Raw genomic sequence first — 10,043 nt, 5'->3', positions numbered from 1 at the left:
CACCTTCTGTCTTGAGAATATTGCTCTTTATCCTTCTTTCCTTAGGAAAAAAAAAAAAAAAAGTGTTGATGTTTTCAATTCATTAGGGAAGCAGCACACATTTGCATTAAAAAAAATCTGAGTTCAAAAGCATTCATTTAAATAACAATACATGTCAGACATAGAAAGACAAAATGAAATGGAAATGAAGAGACCTGTCCGAGATATTCTGCAAAATCTGGCACCAGTGACTTGCAAAACGTGTGGTTTCACAGAGTACTAATACCAGGCAAATGGAAGAAAAGGAGAAACTTAAGGAAGATTGCGTGTGGAATAAATAGGAGAAAGTGGTATTTTTTTCTTCTTTTTTGATCTACCCAAGTATTTTGATTTAATTTAATTATTATTATTATTTTTTTGCCTTGACTAAAATAGTAAAACAGGATGCTTTAGCAACGCTGATCAAGGTAATTCTAGCCTGCAGTGGTAACTGCTGTATAAATTCTGTCCTGGCGTGTTCTGTGTTGCTGAACAAATCCACCTGGGTCTCTTGTGCAACTAGGTTTCAGCTATAGATGAAACACAATTAACAAATTTACGGAAATATTTGCTCCTTTTGGGACAGAGCTGATCAGTAATGTTATCATTGAAATATATGCATATGGAATCTTACCTTTGAATATATCCTTACAATTTTAATGAAGAAGAAATGAACAACTACAAACAATTGCAGAAATTAGGTGTTTGGAGATTAGTCCAGTAAGATATATGTATAAAAGTATGAAATATCACATGGCACTGTTCCAGCAGACCTTACTCCCCATCCAGCATGGACTTCTCCATTGAAGCTTTCCCTCAGCCAGCCCTAATGCTGCAAGACGAGCCTTCCTAAACCATCACCTGTCAAGCAGTGTCTTACTCTTAAAAACGAGCCAGGAGAGTCCCGTGGTTTCCCACTGCCAGCATGCAGAAGGGAGATTGACTTTCCAATGCATGAGGTTTTTAGTATTTGGGAGGGTTTGTCTTGTTTCTGAATGGCACTTGAAGAACAACATCACTTGCTTATCAGCTCCCCGCCTAGCAGTAATGAAATTCTTCACCTTCACTCTCTAAGTGCTGTTTCATACAGGTAGCCCACAAAATGGACTGCTCACGAAAGATGTTGTTGTCCTCGGACAGCTGTTGGTGCAGCAGACCTAGGGGCAGCCAGAGAGAAACGCATTACAAGCTGTGCCAGATAGATCAGCAGCTGCTCAAGAAAGGGCCAGCCTCCAGCACCAATATTGACCAGTGCCAATATCAACCACTGCCAATATCGACCAGTGCCAATCTCATGTTGGTCGTCCTGCTGGTCAACCCATGCAGATGGTGAAAGGCTTCTAAGCAGTTCTGCTCAGGCAGACCCTGTTGCAGAAGGTATAGAAACCTTAAATACTAGGTCAAGTCATATCGACTCCTCTGTTCTCTAATGCTTGCTTGTGCCTCTGACTGGTAAGTAAGAAAATATTCGCCATCCTTCACTGTTGCAAATTTTGCTCACTAATTGATGAGAGCTAGGACATGAAATCAAATCTAGGTCTTGGTATTCATTTCAAACATATTAGGAGTATCCAGAGTAATAAGCCTTTCAGTCACTGTGGTGTAGCTCTTTGTACTTACCCTTTCCTCCCCACCTCATTTCTGTTTTGCAATTTTGTCCAAACTGTTCCCCATCACATACTTGTTAAATGTTACAGGACATGTTATGTTATCCGTACGTGAAGAAACAACGCGTACCTTCAATGTGCAGAGCCTGTGTTTAACTGCCAGGAAAATAACAAAGAACAAAACCAAGGCTGGATGGAAGAAAGAGCATGTGGACAGGTTGTTATTTACTCTTTAATAAACATCTTGGATTGATTTACGCTCCAATGCCAAAAGCAGATGTGCCACCTTCCATTTAAAGACTCAACAAGTAACAGCACTCGTGGTTTCATGTCTGCGTGTATTATGTGCCACAGCTCTTCATGCATTTTAACAATAGCTTTATTTGTACAGATGTGAAGAAAGTCAGTGTATAAAATGTGACTGATTACTTGGTGCACAGGATTTGTGGGGGTTTTATAATCAAATTACTTTCCCTGTTCTTTCCAGGATACAATAATAAGTACATATTTTTAGATTATCTTAACGTATTCTCAGGTATTGCAGGTACTTTGAGTACTTGGCATTGTAACAAATATTGTTAGTTCAATGACATTTTCCAATAGCAAGTTAATAATGAATTTGAACAGGGTATTATGGAACTTGGTTTTAGAGGTTACCAAAGCTTGATAAAATCTCTTTGATCACTGGCAGGGATTTTGGCACTAGTGATGTGATTTATAGGATGTTTGCCAACCTGTCAGTGAAGGAAATGCAGCTGAAATTTCATTTTTACAGGATTTCTGCTCATAAATCATGTGACCGATGCAAAACTGAGCATGGAAGCCATTGACCTCTGCACTGCCTTGCAAAAGCAGTTGTGTGGACATGAAGGTCAGCAGCCCTTGATGGAAAGTTAAGGGAACCTATCACCAGAGTGACAGCTTCTGGATTTACTGCACCACAGCCACTGTGAATAGCTTACAGAACTTTATGGATCAATAGCAGGTACTCCCTGAGTGAAAGCTCACCTCTAACACAACCTCAGACAGTTACCAGCTATCTGTGAGGGGTCATCATTGGAGGGCTGAGACTTCTGATCATCATTAGCCCACCTAGAAATGATACATCCCAAGTACTGCAGGCAATGCCATCACAACCTCCTGCCTGTTGTACTCAACTGCTGTTTATATCCTTAAGCTGGAGAGGGTTCTGTATACCTTCAACCCACAGTTAACCCAAGATAACCTAAGTCCAGCTCTAAACTGGTTGGGACTGTGTTAGTGTCAACATTCCTTCAGCTGAAAATCATCCCATGTTGACCGTGAAACCTTACCCAATGTTAGTGGCTATGGGGCACGTTTTTAGCTGGCTCTAAATTGTTTTATCTGTACAGGTACATGTATAAATGGAAATAAGGTAGTTTACTCTTTCGGAGTGGCTGGCCCAGCATCCTTGGTTTTAAAAGTAAAACAAATGAGGTAAGGGAATTGGATCCCTCACATAACATTAGCAATGTCAGTCAAGTTACATCAGGGATAACTCCAGCCCTAAAGGTGCAGGGTCACAATAAGGCAATCTCCATCATAAGATCCCCCTGAGAAACTCAAGCATCTCATCCGTGGTTAGGAAATGTACTTTGTTTCTACAGAACAGGCCACGAAGCCACTCGTGAGCAGAGCATCTCTGGAGATTTGGGAGATATTACAGGAATAGAGAAAAAAGCCTTTTGCCTCACTACATGCTCTTTCCCTGGTGTACAGCCCTAATTTCAGACCTACTCTATATTTTTTCTGTATATATGGAAGATCATACACGGCGTATGCTTCCCACAAGCTCTAAATGCAGACAGAATTTAAAAGTCACAATATTCATATGGAGAGGCTGTCCCCATAACAGGTATTTTTAGTTAAAATGGTGTTTAGACTATGTGAAAAAGAAAAAGCTTTAAATAGTCCTTCCACCTCCTTCTGACACACTGAAGTATCGAATGACTTGCAGTTACACAACTGATTGCACCTGTTTTAGTGCAATTGTCATCCACAACACCTAAGCTGGAAAATACCTTTATTATTATTATTATTATTATTATTTGTGTGTATTGGTAGAGTAAATAGCTGTTTTTCAGCTACCTACTGAATATTAGGAGTTTGATGAGTCAGGGAAATTAGCAGAGAGTATCATAGGTGTGAAAACCCTGAGGAGAAGACAATATTTAATGACAGCGTGCAGAGCAAATGCTTTTGCTGATTCTGGGCTGAGTTAAAAGCTGAGCAAAGCCCAAGTTAAGTCACTGCAGGTGTACAGCTTAATGAACTGCACTTGGGCAGCAGGTGAGCATAAATGGAGAGCACAGAGGGCAGCTTTTGGAGTGCTGCTGCAAGGGAAGAGCTGGAATAAATGTAGGCTGGATGTATGAGGTAAGGCTACAGTAGAAGATATTTTTCCATACTTTAATAAATATTAGGAGGAAAAAATAGTGAGAAAAATACAGAGAAAATGGAAGTTATATTGATATTGGATGTGTGCACGTTGGGCCTGTGACTTCCCTCCATATCTTCTAGCCAGGACTTGTATTATTTAAATATTTAGAAAGCAGAACATGGAGAATTTTTTTTTTCTAGCCTGTTGCCTGTATTTGTTTTGTTATCTTTTTAGAAATGGAGTTTTAAAATACATTATACTTGTAAGAATTAATACTGAAGTTATAAAGCAATTCAGCTGTGTATGTGAAAGTGAACTTTCAGGATTAAAGGCCTGGGTGCTATTTATTTATTTGTCTTCTCCATTTAAGTGCAGCTCATGATGGGATAGGTAGTCTCTAAGACTTGAAGCATTGTATAGTGATGTAGACCTTGAAATCTTTGTTTAAGAATCTAAAACAAACCCCGTGCTTTTCTTTACATCAGTATTCATGTCGAGTGGATAGACTTCAAATGTGGTGTATTATTAAAAAGTGAATCTGGGCTGTATGCCTCAGATGTTCTAGGTAAGCTAGGTTTAGCCCAAAGATACGCACATGCACTGCCACTGATATCTGTGGGAGCTGTGTGTGGCCTGTGTTTAGGAGCAGGATTGAATTTAAAGAGAAAGAAGGAAAATGTGTGTATGCGTAGAGAGCTCCAGTCTGTATATTTAATAATATAAACTTAAAATAATTATATCTGTAGATATAAAAAAGAAAACCCTTTTTGCTATAAGGGCATTTCAGCACGAGAAAGGGCTGCCCGGGGGGTTTTGCTGTCTCTGTCCTTGGAGGTCTTTGAGAACCAACTGGATAAAGCCCTGAATCAACCTGCTCTTATTTTGCTGCCCTGTTTTATTCAGTTCAACAAGGGAACTAAAGACAAGGTAAAGCAACTACTGGAGATGCTTCCTTTCTTTTTGTGTTTGCTTGTTTTGTTTTAACCAGAAGAGGTTAAAAAATCTCCTACCTTCATCACTCTACCAGCCTAGAATTGACTTCTGTAGAGCTGAATTTACTACATGATTTTAATACTTGTAAAACTCCCCATTTATGTATTTATTTTTGGTAAGAGGTTAATGCTGATGCTTTGGAAAGTTGCTTGATAATGACTGAAGCAATTCAAAGCAAATTCTTTGGCAGAAGCAAATCTACTTCCATGTTGTGTCAGTCACTGAGTCCTGGTTTGTTTTGGATCAGCTATTTTTTCCTATCTTAAAATAAGATCTAATAACTTTTTTTTTTAATCTGCTGAGGGACATCAGATCCCTTTGTTCCTTTGTTTACTGTGTAATGAAAGTATCTTCACATTGGCAAGCCATTAAAAAGTATAACAGGATAGAAGGAAGCAGCATGACAGCTAGGCTATGTGTTAAATTAACACATTTCTTATGCAAGTTTGTCTTTCTAAAGGAACCCTTCTGGGTGGAGGGAAAAGAGCATCCTCTTCCAAGTATAGCCTTTGAAGGAAGTGATGCATGGAATGGCAAGAGACACTTGCTACCAAAAAAAAGCCACCAACAAAAAACCTCTTTCATGCCTACACTTCAGAGGAGTTTTCTCTGTGGTTTTATGAACTTTTTTCTATCTTTAACAAATTCTTAGGCAGGAGTGGGGGTTTTGGAAATCTTTGTAAGAAATAGAAGTTCCAGAGAGAGAACTTGTGGTGACAATTCTGACTTCTCAGCAGTTTAGGAAAGGGGCAGGTGTAGTGGCATGACCAGGCTGTGGTCATTTGACTGCCAGACAAGAAACAAAAAGAATAGACCTGAACAGTTTTTATTGCTTTGATCGCAAGCAAGACACTTTGTTAGCAGACATGAAATCATCTTTTAAGATGTGCAAATATCACTCGGGTTGAATTGTCATTGACAGTCAAATGCTTGGAGAAGTCATGCTCATCAGATTCTGTGTTGTGCAGCTCAAGGCATGCTCAAAGTGAGATACGTGGCTGACTATTCCAGTTCACTTCCAGTGCTTGTGGCTGATGTATAAGCCTTTTCCCCTTATTTAATAGTTGCATGTGGTGCAAGACAATCCTGATGCTTTTCACCAACTCTTTTCCTCTTCATGTGAAGTCTTGGTGTATTTTCTATTTAGGAGGAAGGTACTCTAGGTACAAACAGGACACTTTGTGAAGATGATTAGCAGCCATAGTTTGAGATGCTCACGGAAACTGAAACAAATGATAGAGCTGTTAAATAGGGGGGAGAAAAAGTTCAGATTATTAACTGCAAACTTATCTTCTGAACAAGGCTTTTTTTTGAGGTCCTTAAGTACTGCTCAGAAGTAATGCAATTGGCATTTATACAATGGAGCTTAAAAATGCTGAGCAGGCTATTTTAGAAGAGGAATACCCTTTTTAAAGGCGCTTATCTGGACTGCCTGATGTTTTTGAGGAGCCTGGTGATCACAGACTTGTATTGTGGTATGCTTGCAACCAGGTAGTAAAAACCTGTGCTTTGCTAATGTTTCTGTCCTTTGAAACCTCAAAGGAATAAACTTGTGTGAGTTTTGGTACTTCACCCAGTGACTGAGAGATTCTATACCAAAGGAAGAAGTTTACACTGCAGAAATTCTTCTTTTTTTTTTTTTTTTTTTTTTAAAGGAAGTCATCATGGCAGGGGTAGGTATTATAGGTGAAATTATCCTGGGAGACTTCTTTGATAGATAGTAAGAATTAGGCATTGCCGCATCCGAACCCAAATTCACCAGCCTATGGTCTGGACAGAGTCAAGATCAGCATCTGACTCTGAACCTGGGCTCCTGGATCATTTCCACCTATTAAAATGCTCCATCACTTCTAAGTTATGGTAAAGATGCAGTTCAGCACAGCTGTCTGGGTTATAGGGAGGCTGATCTATAGCCCTGAGGTATACAAGAAGCTGTGCGTCAAGAGCTGGAAAAGTGGCCTACGATTTTAAAGAGGAGTGTTCCAAGCCAGAAAGTAAAGTGTGTTTGTGGGGGGGTGGGGAGGGGGTGCTGTTAGACTTCTGGAAACCATCACTCAGCAGGTACATGAGCAAAAATAACAAGTCTTTATAGCAGCTTTAATAAAGTGCACGTTACAGCACTTTTCATCTTCAAAGAGCGAACCAAATTTATTGTTGGTATAAACCCACTGGGACCCATGAAGTTAAAGAGGGGGGTGCAGCTACCCCATTACTAATCAGGGTCACAGTTTCACAGGACTATTATTTTGTACCTTGTCAGTAACTATTACAAAATCTGTGAGGCTGCGGTACAAATTTAGCAGCAAAAGGCAGACTGAATCTTGTGACTGCAGGCTTAATGGCCATCATTAAGTATAATATATGCATAGCTGCAGTACACTTCTTTTGCCAAGTTTCTGGAAAGATCAGTTAAGCAACTGACTACAGGGGTGTAAAATTTATACTTCATCTCACTAATGACTATTTTTATTCCTACTGCACGCAGCGTGGAAGTCTGTAGATCATGTTAAGTACAAAGCTGCACCTCGCTGTTGTGCAGCATCACTTTCAGTGCATTCCTCGACAATATGGAAGCTGTCAAACCTTCAAGTTATGGAAAGCAAATCACTGGACATCATGCAGGCACCCAAAAAGCAGCATTGTGTTTACTCCTGTTCTATTAAAGCAGAGGCCTTGGGACACAAGGATACAAGCAAGCTGGCCTGTACAGTTCAGCACGGTACAGAGAACATTTCTTCCATGCTGCCTTAGTCATTTTATGGTGTAGAAAGGGCACAGGGCCAATAAGTGAGTCTAGCTTTCTGTTTGTTTTCCCCTTGGCCATACATAGTGGGAGTGCAAGCTAATGCATTTTGCTTGGCTCCTGCTAAGGAGTTCAAGGATCCCCTCTTTATCTGAACAAGCTTTGGCAAATCTTTGTCCTGCTTTTTTTTTTTTTTTTTTTCATGGGGCTTTACACAGAACTCAATTCAGATTGCTAATGACTGGCAGACTAATGTGCTGGAGTTCCTCAGATGTGACTAATCTGTGTTACACCTTTTTTAAAGTAACACTAGCAAAGGAAAGGAATAAATTTATATTATGTGCTTAAATGCAATATGCAGAACAAGAACCATTCAAGATAGATGTGAGGTTGTCTCATTGCTAGCTATCTTCATAGTCTGCAGATGGGATTCTTTAAAAGAAGTATTGGTCTCATTTCATGTGACACAAATGAGTTCCTGGTGGAAAAAGTATTACCCATATGAAAGTAGCTGGTCAGTGTAGGACTTTCTGCAAATACTGTGCAGTTCCACCTTAATGACAGAGTTGTGTGGTTAAGAGTGGATTCCAGCCTTATCTTTCAAATTACATTTTAGAGTATAATTTACAAAAATATGGGTGGCCATTGTCCAGCATGGAAAAAATTTATTCCTAAAAATAAATATCAGCTTGCACATATTTCCTAAATGCTTAAAATGCTTTGATTTAACCTACTTTGTAAGTATAACGTGCCAAATTTTTGTCTCTATACTGTAATTTGTCTCTGCACTTAGGCTCTTTGGTTTCTATGAAATGATCATCTGTTCTTGGCATATAAACATTGCAAAGAAGTAACCAGGAAACCATATGGGTATTATGATAACCACAGAGTAAGCAACCAGGAATTCCTTTGGAAGTTGTACAGACTATGCTGTTAATTGTCGTACTGTAAACAACACCAGAGCATATGTCTTGTGGTACTGTCTATGCATGGAGGGATGTAGAGGGAGTCAGCAAATACCTGGAAAGTTGCCTTGGAGAGGTGTAGCTAATGGTGATGATGCCCTGGAAACTGCATGAAGTGGGACAGGAGGAGGTATGGATTCCTCCTGGTTTTGCCATTGCTGGCAGATTGCTTACCTTGGTTCCTATGTGTCTGTCTGTTTAGATTCCCACCTTCCCCAGGTGGAAGCTGTTACATCAACTATTCCTGCAGCACTTCTGCAATGTCAGCCTAACTTTAATGGCAGCCATGTAAACCCTGCAGTTAGTATGGACAGCAAATTGAGGAAATGCTTAAGTTCAGGGGGAGCTGGTCTCTGCTCAGATCAGAATATCATGTCACACAACACACAGTAGTGTAGTATCGGATATATTTCTAGCTGTAATGAGGATATTTCACAAAGCTGGAAGAGTACCCCAATAGCTGCATGTAGCTGGAACTGAGTGGTGTAAGCACCTGTAGCTCTGAGAGCCAGTTTTCTTATAAGTGGAAAACTTACTGGCAAAATGGTCTTATTCCTGCAAACAATCAGAGGACTGCACAGTTTGTTCCCCTCTCCTGCAGACAGCAACCACCACCACAGGACTGTCATCTCCACTGTCTCCTAACAGGCTTTTCTATCTGTTTGCTAGTCCCACACCACCCTCTGTTTTCACTGAACCCAAAACAAATCTGCACATTTCCAGGCTACCTCAGCTGCTCCATGCTTCTGGCGTGATGCAGAGAGATGAGATCTGAGGTATGTGAGGATCTTGCCTTTGTCTCCAAATATTAAATGTTTGGCATGGAAAAAGTGTCTGACCTGACGAAGATGCCAGCCTTCAAACCAGGAGATGAGCTTGAGTGTTGGCAATAAATAATACTGGATATTTTGCAGTTGTTGATTCATGGGCTGCCTGCTAGCCCAAGAGACAGCTATTCATAGACTGAGGGATTGCAGCCCATGCCTGGAGGGGTGTGCACCCATGGCACATCTGCCTCTGTGGCTTGTGCTCTGTGTTGAACCTGTGATAGTGGAAATATGAGATGCATGCACTATTGCTCAATTATTGCTTAGTGCCAAGGGAGGACTGAGGCAGAAAAATGAGTCAGAAACAAAGAAATAAACAGCCGTAAATTTCCTTGGCTGGACCTGGTACCTCAGTTGACAGGAGGGGAGTGTTCAGTGGCAGGATGCCAGGCCCAGCATCTGAGGCCTACAGCTGTGGTGATGTGGCAAATGGGAAACACAGCTTATGTTTGTGGTGACAGCTCTTTAGGCTCATGGACACAGATTCTT

This window comes from Netta rufina, assembly GCF_964035555.1.
Source record: "Netta rufina genome assembly, chromosome: 2".
Taxonomy (NCBI): Eukaryota; Metazoa; Chordata; class Aves; order Anseriformes; family Anatidae; genus Netta; species Netta rufina.
This window is presented reverse-complemented; position numbering follows the sequence as displayed.